The sequence below is a fragment of the Panthera leo genome, chromosome D3, assembly GCF_018350215.1.
Source record: "Panthera leo isolate Ple1 chromosome D3, P.leo_Ple1_pat1.1, whole genome shotgun sequence".
Taxonomy (NCBI): domain Eukaryota; kingdom Metazoa; phylum Chordata; class Mammalia; order Carnivora; family Felidae; genus Panthera; species Panthera leo.
This window is the reverse complement of record NC_056690.1, coordinates 65,076,904-65,089,302: the sequence shown is the minus strand read 5'-3', so window position 1 is coordinate 65,089,302 and position 12,399 is coordinate 65,076,904. Positions and strand designations below refer to the sequence as shown.

General features: G+C 39.4%; 1 long non-coding RNA gene across 1 annotated transcript in view; it reads left to right on the top strand.

Annotated features, from left to right (window-relative positions):
• Positions 1-1,137: 1,137 nt before the first annotated feature.
• LOC122204098 overlaps positions 1,138-12,399 on the top strand; it is a 30,310-nt gene continuing 19,048 nt past the window's right edge. Inside the window, exon 1 of the long non-coding RNA XR_006195491.1 lies at positions 1,138-1,347. This is a non-coding gene — a long non-coding RNA (uncharacterized LOC122204098). The remainder of the gene's footprint in view (positions 1,348-12,399) is intronic.

The window sequence follows — 12,399 nt, the reverse complement described above, 5'->3', positions numbered from 1 at the left end:
AGCTGAGCCAATGCAAATGGTGGACCTCACTGGGCTGAAAGGCAGTGATCTCTCATTCAAAGTGATACTTTGTAGGATAAGGCCAGCCTCATGCAGGGAATGAGTTTATGTAGTCAGGTTTAATTCCAGGAATATAGATACTGGGCTGTTAAGAAAAGAGTACAGAAAGGAAACTTGGGAGAAACTTCCCAATGGTATATTCAGCCTAAATTGGAGGTTTGTCCACAATTGGCTTTGAAAAGAGATAGGAACCATTATAAATTATCAAATCAAAGGAACTGTAAACATTGAATAGTAAAACTACATTCTCATGTTAATACCTTCATATACAACAAATGTTCATTTGCTGTCTATCACATTTCAGGAAGTGTTTTATGTGCTAAAAGAAGCCTAAGAAGACCATGCAGTGAATAAAACAGCCAGCCCCTTGTCTCATGGAGTTTACATTCAAGTTGCTATGCTGGATGTATGAGAAGCAAAAGATAGGGTGTCCATATTCAAGAGGCTTATAATTTTCAGGGGAGACAAAGATAATATGACCAAAAGAAAATACAAGATTAGGTTCAATGATTCAGATGATATGAGAAAGACAAGGGATAATTTTTCCATGAAGAAGGCTGTGGAATAGTCCAGAAGAAAAACCTGCATGAGTACATGAAGCAGTTGTACAACTGCTATGAATACCTTGGTTTTCATATTTGCCATAGCAGCCCTCAATATATTGGGGCAAATGGTTTCAAAGTGGAAATTTAAGTACCTTGTCCACGAAATAAGTAACTGTCAGTTCATTCTATATAGATGCTCAAAATCAGTTATTTCTCTGAGGCATTGGTGGCACCTTGGAGGCTCTACTAGGTATAGAGACCATGTCTAGAGTCTAACTTGGCAGTCTGGTCAACGTCTGGCAGGTAAGAGTTGCTTCCAGAGGAAACTGGGAAAGTTGAGGATTCTCTCCACACTCCATGGGCTAACAGAGGAGAGAGGTGAAGCTCAATGTGAACAGTAAAGACAATAGAGGCCAAGAAGGTATCATCTGGCTATCCAGGTCAGATCTAGAGTCCAGGAGGTCAGAGAATTGATGAGAATGCATTCTCCAGAATGAATGAATTCAACACCATCTGTTGGGGGAAAATACATTGCCCTACACCTTGATAAGCACCTGCAACACGTGCATGTGCGGGCTGCTGGAGGAGTGCACTGGAGGAGCTTTCATTCTTACCACTGTGTGGGTGGGCGAGGAAGAACAGGTGTGAGCATTTGCCAACAGAGGCACCCATAGAGCCCCCAGGTGTTCATGCTCCTGCTTAATGTCAGGGCCAAGGAGAGGCCTTTTGGGATTTTCTTTTGGTAAGTAATTAATATACGTTTCAAGTTAAATGCCAAGAGCATGAAAAGACCTCGCAGGTGCTAAGTGTTATTATAACATATTAAAATAATGAAAGCCTTACTCATCTTGCTTTGCCTAGCTTAGTGGTTATTCTCAACACTGCCTGCAGGTTAGAATCACCTAGGGAACTTTGAAAAAAATGCCAATGCCCAGGCCTCATCTCTAGATATTGGATTTAATGGATGTTTGGTGATGCCTGAGCAAGGGGAAGGGGAGGGAATTGAAGAAACTTCCCAGGTGATTCTAATGCACAGAGTTGTGATCCAGTGCAAGCAACTCAAAGTATTCTTTTCATTTTCTCCTTTTCCTAATAGTTTTCTGAGACTCAGCTTAATTCTCATCTCCTCTGTGAAGTCTTCCCTGATTTGTTCATCTCTTTGTAAACTACTGAACTTCATCATCTGTAATACTCAAGAACTTTCTGACCAATATACTGAGCTACTTAAAAGATCAGGGGCTATAACTTTTATTGCTCTTGCATCCTAGAAATTTGACTCTTAGATTTGGTTAAATTATCCAGACTGTGGGTCAGAAGTATAATTGTTTTTAATGTCTGTTGATGCTTTACACAGAAATTGGAACATTTCATAGAATATTAGTGCTGCAAGGGAACTTAACGAGCCCTAATCAGATCCTCCTTGTTCTATGAATGAAAATATTCAAGGGCAAATCATTTCTCTAAGTTCATAGCATTGCTGTGTCCCTAGTCATAAATTCTCTGAGCACATTCTTTTTGATGCCTCAGAGGTTCTCAGGTCACACTTTGTGGCATTAGAAGAAGACTGGCACAATATTATACTTTTCCTAGAGTCCTAATGATGATAAAAAACAGAACAGAAATCAGGCTATCTAAAGCTCAAGATTTAAGTTGAATGAGTACTTGAGTCCCTAGAAATGCAAGTAAAATGAAGAAGCTGATGTTTAGGTTAAATAGTTCATAACCATGGGCAGTTTCATCCCCAGAGCGGCATTTGGCAACGTGTACAGACATTTTTTGTTCTCACAACTGGAATGGGTCCTATCTGCATCCAGTGAGTAAAGGTCAGAGAGCCTGCTAAATATTCTGCAATATGTAGGATAGCCACCCACAACAAAGAATTGTCCATCCGTGAATGTTAATACTGCCAAGGTTGAGAAACCCTGCAATAGATATTTTTGCCGCCTTAGGAGAGAGGGCAAGGCCAAGGACAAAGAAGAGAGAGCCACTCTTAACTCCAAACAGAATGGCCTGCAAGTATGATAAGCTGGGGTGAGGCCTGAGAGAAGCATTCTGTGATAAGATGGAGGTCTTGACGGATGCAGTGATATATGCATCATGTTAATAAGAATTCTTACAAGGAGGCTCTGAGTCTGTCATTCAGAAGAACCCATTGTCTTATGCCCAAAGTCCTCTGCAGATAACTTGTGATTCTTTTGCATCTGAAAGCCATCCACCTGTTCTGGAGCTCGAGCATTAAGCTCAGTATTATGGACTGAATGTTTGGATCTCTCCCAAATTCATATGTTGAAGCCCTAACCTTCAATGTGACTGCATTTGGAGAAGAGGCTTTAACAGAAGTAATAAAGGTTAAATGAGGTCATAAGGGTGGGGCCCTGATCCATAGAATTAGTGTTCTTATAAGAAGAGACACTGGAGAGGCAGCAGGGTGGTGCAGTCACTTAAGCATCTGACTTTGGCTCAGGTCATGATCTCATAGCTTGTGAGTTCAAACCCCATGTTGGGCTCTGTGCTGACAGCTCGGAACCTGGAGCCTGCTTCGGATTCTGTGTCTCCCTCTCTCTCAGCCCCTCCCTTGCCCCTCCCCAGCCCCTCCCCTGCTTGCAGTCTGTCTCTGATTCTTAAAAATAAATAAACATTAAAAAAATAAAAAAAAAGAAGAGACAATGGAGCTCCGTCCCTCTTTGTGCACTCAGAGGAAAGGCCATGTGAAGACTGCTGTATAAAAGCCAGGAAGAGAAGCTTCATTAGAAGCAGAACCCTTCCAGATCCAGATCTGGGACTTGCAGCCTCCAGGACTTTGAAGAATGAATTTCTTTTATTTAAACCTCTCTCCACCCTCCTGTGTGTGTGGTGTTTGGTTACAGCAGCCTGAGCAAACTAAGATATTCAGGAAGTCTGGACAATTAGAAAAAGAACAGAGCATTATTATCATCTCCAAAGTTGCAGAAAATGTCTTATGGGGGAAACAGCAAGAGAATGAAGTCCTGGCCTTTTCCCAATGAATACTATTAGTGTGAGACCTCTACCCCAACCCCTTCACCCAGCTCTATCTCCTAACGACCCCTTTCCAGTAACACCCATTTCCAAATGACTGTGGTCTTATGCTAGTCCTCTTAGATGCTCAAGCCTATTTTCAACAGAAGCACAACATAATGAATAATGCAATTAGGAGATATTTAAATAAAAGAAGGTAAACTATTTTCATGGCCTAAGGATAAGGTATCAGGAACCAACGATTAATAATATTAATTTGTTTTCTTAAAGCCTTTAGTGCAGTGTTTTTAAAAACTGGGTTTATGTAAGAATTATTTAGAATGTATGTTAGAGATTCAGATTCGTGGATCCATCCATCACCTGGTCCTGGTTTAGTAGATTTGAAACAGAGGCCCAGAATTTGTTAATAAAATCATGGGGATTTCAAAACAGGGGATCCACCAATCACACTAAGAAACACTGTATTCATATTTCACAAGGGATTTTTCAAGGGCTGTGGATTTTGGAAATGGAGAAGAAAAAAAATTAGGAGGTGGAAGAAAAGGAAAGGGACTGGGAAAGACTGGGAAATAAAAAGGAGAGTGAGGTATAGTTCTAATATAAATAAAGAGTGAGGGCACCCATGGGGAAGAATTGCATTTTAGGGCAAGTCACAGTGAGAAGGGATGAAAGCTACTGGGACTTTGTAGCAAGAAGGTCCAGTTTATTTGGTCTTATAACTTGCTCCTGAATTCTGGCCTTGGCATTTGCAATTGTTGGCAGGGACAGCTATTATTTCATTCTGTCTCTCAGTTTAAAACTTAGAACCAGCAAAGAGCCCTCTATAGATCCTCTCTTTGGTTTACTAGGAGTATTCAGGAGAAAAATTTCAGGAAATGTAAGTGCAAGTGAGAGGATGGGAATCAGGCCAGATGAAGATATGTTGGCAGACATATTCTATAGACATATCCCATAGACATATTCCATAGGATATCCTATGGGCATATCCCACAGACATCTGCAACCAGACTGTGCCAAGAGAATGAAACTCTCAAGGAAAACTATACTATGTATCCACACATTCTGTGTTCCTTAATGTTTGTTGAACCTAGGTGAAATCAGGTTTAAACAAATGTCAATCACTAAAGGGAGGTGGTTGTGTTTAAATCTGGGAGAGCTGTGGATGTCTGGGGGAAACCCACTTCCTGCCTCAGTGATGGTGGTGATGGGACAGTGGAGAGGGACTACAGAGTAGGTACAAGTATACTGGATTTCTATTGCCAATTTTGTTACACTGGAAACTAGATTTCCCAGAATCTCGGGGAATGTCTAAGATTTTCTGGGTTGGGTTCAAAAGTGAAGTTGCATGAGATTTGGGAGGTGGATATGAAACAGAAAATGAAGGTTGTCAGTGAGAAGTGACGAAAGATAAACACAGAGGTGCACGTGGGTTTCAATTTATTCTTGATCTCAACTGGTGGACTTGCTGACCAATAGCATCCATGGCCTGCCATCTTACCCTTTCCTGCAAACTCACAGAGGTAGTACTTACACAGAGCCAAATGCCTTCTGCAGACATCTACAGCCTTCTTCACAGTTGGACTCCAGCATCTAGACACTCCTAACCTCCAGATGTTCCTGTAAGCTCCAATTCATTCAGGCATACCTTGCTAGTTAAGGACCTTTCTCTCTGACCCTTCAACTCTAAACCTTTACTTTTCCAGTGACTCCCTCAATCACATTGGGTTTAATCCTTTTTTGGAAATTCCTTATTCCATGACAATTGTGATGATACTATTTCCTTCACTAAACCCCGATTAATACAACCTCATATCACTCCTCTCCACTAACCCTCCCAACATGCACAAGCCTCATGGGCCTTCAAAGCACAGAGACCATTGGGGAAGGGACAATTTCCAAATATCCTAAAGAGAGCTCTTCCTGTAAGTAAGAGTGTCTGCATCTGAGAACCATCTCTTAGTGCTAGAGAAAGGTAGGCTGAGTAGAGCTATTACTTTGTAACAATATGAAATTAGAGACATCCCTCAGTTTATAAAGAACTTGGATTGAGACACACAGCCTTCAGAGATAATTGTAAAAGCTGCTGAGCCCACATAACCGTCAGTGACCCTAACCCTGAATATAAGCTTGGAACACTAGGTGAAGAAGCCTAGTGACAGACAGGTGGATGTGCTCTGTCTGGACAAGCCACCCAGACAGAGAAAATTGCTTTAGAGGAATGATTGTAAATGCAGGTGCCAAAGAGACTATCAGAGGGTGTGAAAGTGGCAACTTAAAAGATAATCCAAGGGGCATCTGGGTGGCTCAGTCTGTTAAGCATCTGACTTCCACTCAGGTCATGATCTTGCGGTCTGTGTGTTTGAGCCCCATATCAGGCTCTGTGCTGACAGCTCAGAACCTGGAGCCTGCTTTGGATTCTGTGTCTCCCTCTCTCTCTCTGCCCCTCCCCTGCCTGCACGCATGTGCTCTCTCTCTTTCAAAAATAAATAAACATTAAAAAAATTAAAAAAGAAAAGGTAATTTAAGATGCTCCAAAGACAAAGAGAGACCTTCTACAGGGCAGATAACACATTACTTTCCCTTTTCGAGGGACTGGAGATTTCAACTGCAGCATGCTCACAGCCAAAGGACACTATGGAGGATTCTCATTTTGGGTTAGTAATACCAGAGGTTGGGGGTACTGTATCCCATCGTTCTCATGGGGTCAGTGCTAACCAAACTCTGCTTTGGATTGGTAGTCTGCGGGACTTGGGACGCTTCAGTATCCTTCCCAGACAGAAGTAGATGAGCAAAGAGAGTAGGGATAGCCACAGCTATGACTGAACTTTAAGTTAGTAAGCAAAATCCATCCTTATTTTGTTAACAGAGCTGTTTCTATTCTTTGCCTTTTCCATTTGTTTTATAGAAAATGCTCTATGTGAGGATTTTGAATTGTACTGAGGCCAGGCTGATGAGAAAGTATATTTTTCCAGCTGCAGACCAATGGGTAGACAAGGATTTGGATCTTCCCTGAAGTTCTGTGGCAATAGCATCATTTGCCCTTCCCATAATTGGTGGGCATCATGACTGCACTACATGTACATAGAGGGATGAATATTCGAACTCAACAAAGGGCAGCTGAGAGTTCCTTCTCCTTCTCACCTGGTGAGAGCCTCACAGTTTTTCTTTCTCCTCTCTCTTTTGGAAGCTCTCATAGGAAAATTCTCTCTCCTCTTCTTCCAGCAAGAGAAAAAAAATCACTCAGTTCAAAGGATCTGAAGGATTAGCCTGAGGTCCAAACCTGTGTGCTGGCCCTGCCTTTAAGTGCAATTATCTCCTACCTGCTGCCTCACTCAATTATCAACAAACCTAAAAATGTCTTCCACCTTCATCCCAAATGTGACAGTCCTCCAAGCAGCTGGCTAGCTAAGGGCAACAGCTGGATGAGCCTAGGAGGTGCTCCGGAGGGATAATGTTATCCTGTGATTATCACACCTTCTTCTTCCAGGGGCACAGCGACTTGTAACTATTGTCCTTCTTTCTGCTTTACATGTAAATAAAGGGAGGGGAATGCCTTGATTCCCTTAAGCTGACACTTGAAATCATGTTCCAACTGGGAGATTGAAGCTTCCAGGTATCTTTAAAATGCTAATGAGCTCTGAGATGTTCATTGTCAGGGGCTTCCAGGGGAGTTCTGCTGGTGCCCAGGGTTGCTGTGGATGGTAGAGAGCTCTGTCCCTATGTTCCTATGTCTTCCTCTTTAGCTCTTTCAATTTACCTGAAGACTGGAATTGTTTCTCTTTATCCTAGATTCTGGTGCCACCACCAGACCAGTCCTCTAGCCCTCCAGCTCCCTTAGATAATCCTGTACAATATATGGTGGCGTGAAAATTTTGAGGCAAGCAAAGCTGATCTTGAGTTCATTCCCATCTGGGCTCATGGAGGCAAGACCTTTATAGGGGATGGGACTAGCAAAGACAAAAGTAGAAAGTGGAAAACACTGAATGGTGGAAACTGGGAAAGAAGCTAAACTTTAGCCCACAAAGAAAAAGCAGGAGTGGGAACTCAGTCAGGGTCAGACCCTGCTTCACACAATAGAAGACCCTGATTCCAATGAAGACTGGCATTTCTGAGATCACTAGGGCCAGAAGTAGACTGGAGCTGATGAGAAGAAAGTCATGGGATCTAGTGCTGGTGACCTTCTGAAACTGTCATACTGACAACTTTTCCCAAGAGCAGGGCTTCTCTGGAGGACCTGAGTTCTCTTTTACCTCAATGAAGCATCTCTATCAATCTTAAAAGCCTAGTACGCAGAATTCTCACAATTTTCCTATCACAGACTTTTTGTTTTTGTTGTCCACTATCCTGATTGTTTTCTCACCCAAAACCTGCAGTACTAAGACTAGAGTACTAAGACTGGATGCTAAGCTTCTGCTTGGCTTCATACAGACCTGTTCTTCTTTGGAGATGATTTTCACACTTTCTCTCCCTTTTCAACAGTAATAACCCTGGGTGGTCATTTAGTGCTGGGTGTACTTGCTAACCCAAGAGCTGACTGACTCACTAAAAGATGTTAAGAGCTTTTTGCATTATTATTGCATTTGCATTTAATAGAGAATTCCCCTTCCTCAAAACCTGCCCATGTGCCCCCTCTCCAATCTTGTCCAATGGGTGTTATTTATTTCATCTACTAGCTCAAAGACAATACTGAAGTGCAGAACAGAGCAGCACTTAGCTAAAGAACTTTTCCCAGGCCAGTGGAATCAGGCAGTTGGCAATTCCCAAATCTGTTTGCAGACAGTGCTGAAAGTTGAGATTAGCCTAGCTGCAGGATTGGATACAGCTTTTGGATTGCTTTGCCAAATATGGGGTAAAATGACTTTGGCTGCTGTAAACTCCAGCTTCAATGGAGACAGAAGAAGTCTCTCTTTCTCACATCTTTTCGGAGCTCCTGGGGCCTAACAGTCAGTGTTTGGCTTAGAAAGGGATTCAGTATTTTTTTTTTATTATAGTTTTGATGTCAACCCCACTGCCACATGGGAAGGCTTCTTATGTTGAAGGGGCAGCCACAAGCAAGGAAGAGCAATCTGTGTTTTTCTTTTCTTTTTTTTTTTTTTTTTTGGTCCCTGAGATAATTTTGAAGGAGACAATGTTTGTGTTTCCAACTTACCCCTCCACTCTCCAACTTCCATATCTCCTGTGTAAGTGCCCATATATCATTCTCATGGACTTGGGATCTTAGGATGTCCTTGTAAAGGAAAGCAATCTGAGAATCACCTACCTGCATTAAGTACTCAGATCTGAGTATATTATTCCTTTGAAGGCTATCTAGATTTTTTCAGTTTTTAAAACATGTTTATTTATTATTGAATAAATGTTTATTTATTATTGAGAGACATCAGTTCACTGAAGCTCCAATTCACACTGTTGGAATTACTGATAAAGCAATGGCTTCTGTAGATTATTAATTATTATTATTTGATAACACAGAGGATCATAGAATTTTTGTGGGAAGTTAGGATAGGAAGAGGAAAAGGGAAGAGCAATGAAGCAGAACAATGGGAGGCCCAGAAGATGGACATACCGGTGTTTATATGGTCATTGGTTAACACTGCTGAGGAGCGTTAAGATATGATCTTCTTTGATTTCCACTAACACCTTGAAGTCAATATTTAGGCATCAATGCTGTTTAAAAGATAAACTCACAAAGATAACTACCATGACACTTTATAAAGTATAATAATTTTGTTGGATGATTAATAGTAGTGTGGACATTTGAGACACAATCATAGAATAGAATAGTTTTAGCTGTTTGTAGAATGGAACACTGATGGGATGCACATGGACCCCAGATGAAATATATCCTGTGCTCAATGTTAAAAAGCAAAAATATTTCCACTGCAAACATTTATTCCTGGCACATATAATTCTGTTGAGAAAATGTTTTCTGTCAATAACACATATCATAATGGTGGTTGATGTTTTGAGCTGGAAGACAGAACCTCAAGGATGTGTGCAGCATGAGAGATAAACACACAAATACTATGAATACTGTTTTTTTGCTCAATTGGCATTGGAAAAACTTGATTCATACATCTATAAATATTTAGATTTTTTAGGTGATTGTGTGTGAAAGCATCAAAGTTGTAATAATATCTCGTGTTAAAATGAATCATTTAAAAATTCAAATTGACTTATTTACCAATCAGTGTTCTTTTTTTGAACTTTGCCTGTTTAGTGTAGCAGTTCAGGTGACTGTTAATAATTCACACTTTCACTTTCAGTCTGTATGAGAGTTCCAGTCATCATCATTCATTTTAGCCATTCTGTGTTGAATCTTACTCTGGTTTTATTTATTTATTTTTTTCAGTTTATTTATTTATTTTGAGAGAGAGAGAGAGAGAGAGAGAGAGAGAGAGAGAGAGCAGGGGAGGGGCAGAGAGAGATGGAGAGACAGAATCCCAAGCAGGTTCTATGCTGTCAGCACAGAGCCTGATGCAGGGCTTGAACCCACCAATGGTGACACCTGAGCCAAAATCAAGAGTCAGACGCTCAACTGACTGAGCCACCCAGATGCTCCTTATTTTGGTTTTAATTTCCAATACCCAGATTTCTAATAAACTTGAGCACCTTTTCATATGTCAATTTGTCATTTCAACATTTGGATTTTAAGAAGTTCCTCTTGAAATCTTTTGCTCATTTTCCTGCTGTCTTTCTTATTGATTCAAAGAAATTCTTTATGTATGCTGGGCATGAATCTTTTTTAGATTGATGTATTACAAATATCTTCTCACTCTGTGGCTTTCCTTTTAAATCTTATTGGTTTCTTTTTATAGGCAGAAAATTTTAAATTTAATAAAGTCTGATTTATCAGTACTCTTTTGATTTTAGCTCTTTTGTTTCATTTTTGCCTACTTCAAAGTATTAAATATATACCCCTATGATTTCCTCGCAAATAATTACTGGTTTTATGTTCACATTAAGATATACAGTCCATCTGGTATTGATATTTTATATATGATATATTTTTGTCCACAAACATCATTTATTGAAAAGTCTCTTTCCTAAGGTACTATAATGCTATCTTTGTCATAAATTAGATGATTTTTTAAGATATGGGTCAGTTTCTACATTCTCCGTTCTGTTCTCCTTTTTGTCTGTTTTACTACATTTTTGCCAAAAGTGCACTTTCACAAGATAATATTATAATATGTTTTGCCATCTGGAAGTACAAATCCTGCAGCTGAAGACCAAGAAGAGGATTTATACACCTTCAAGATTACCAGAGTTATTCTTATCCCTTCCATGACCATAAAGAATTAGAACAAACTTGTCAATTTACATACAAACACACATGTGTTGTGATTTATTTTTGGATTAATGTGAATGTCTAGACAATTTGGGAGAATTAATATCTATAATATTGGTTCTCCCAATCCATGATCATGGTATATTCTTTGATTTATATAGTTTTTCTTTTATTTCTTAGTAATGTGGTTGTCAGTGTTCATATCTTACACAAGTTTTGTTAGGTTTATTATTATGTATTTTATATTTTTGATACCATTATAATTTTAAATATTTAATTTTTAAAATTTGTTTGCTATAGAAGTACAGTGGAAATTCCTTCAAATATTGTTTTGCCCATTATTTTACTCTTTTTCTTCTGAGTATCCAATTATATTTTTCTTACTATGTTCACATGCTTGATTGCACCTTTCTGTATATTCCATTCTTGTTTTCTGTATTTCCATTTGATAATATCTATATTTTAATCTTTATCCATATCTATATCTATATCGAATCTATCTGTTCCAGTCTGTGTCTTACTGATTTTTTAACTTATCTCTTGGATTCTTATTTTCAGGTATTTTTATGTATTTATTTTTTTGATGAAAATTTAATGGCAAATAGCTCTATTTCATATGAACCATGTGTTACACTTAAAGGGAAAATACAGTGCAGAAATTACAAAAGGCGATTTATTAGGAAACAGGTAAAAAGGAATACACATAAAGCTGTACTAAAAGGCAATCAGCTGGCAATACCATTATGAGTAGCCACTAAGAGTAGGCAAAACCAGACAGCTTACCAACAAAATGATATGGAGGCTACTGAATAGGACCCAGATGAAAATTTGTGACAGGACCTTCCCCAAGCCTGCTGGACCCTGCTGCCCTGCCAGACCTCTCTGGGGCAGGTACCTGCATCTGTGAACCATCCTCCCATCCTCAAGGACAGGCCTTATAGCTCTAGACGCCCAGCTTCACAGGCCGGCAGGGCCCAGACTGCCTGGAGAGAACAGGGCCCTCCCGCACAGGATCACAGCTCCTGGACATCCTCAGGTACTTTATTTTCAAGTTCTGGAATTTCTATTGATTCTTTTTTTTAAACTATAAGTTCTTGAAATTTTTTTTCTACTTTTAATCCATTTTATGCATATCTTTCACTACTTAAAAAACATATTTATCATTTTAACATCAATTCTTTTATTCTTCTGAAGGCATTGCTAGATCACCTGTCAGTTTATTCTTGTGTGTTTTTTTCTCAATTTTTCACAAATTCGATTATGTTTATTAATTTTTAATAGTTTTTAAAAAATGTTAATGAACTTTAGAATTGCATTTATTAATTCACTCAATGAATACTTATTAAAAATCTATTACATAACAGGCCCTGGGGAAATAGCTGTAAACAAAATAGATAAAGCCTTTGCCCTCATAGGGCTTGCATTCTAATTAGGAGAAATACACAATAAACAAAAATGATAAATATATATCGCATGGTATTGAGTATTATGGAGAAAATGGAGTATAAG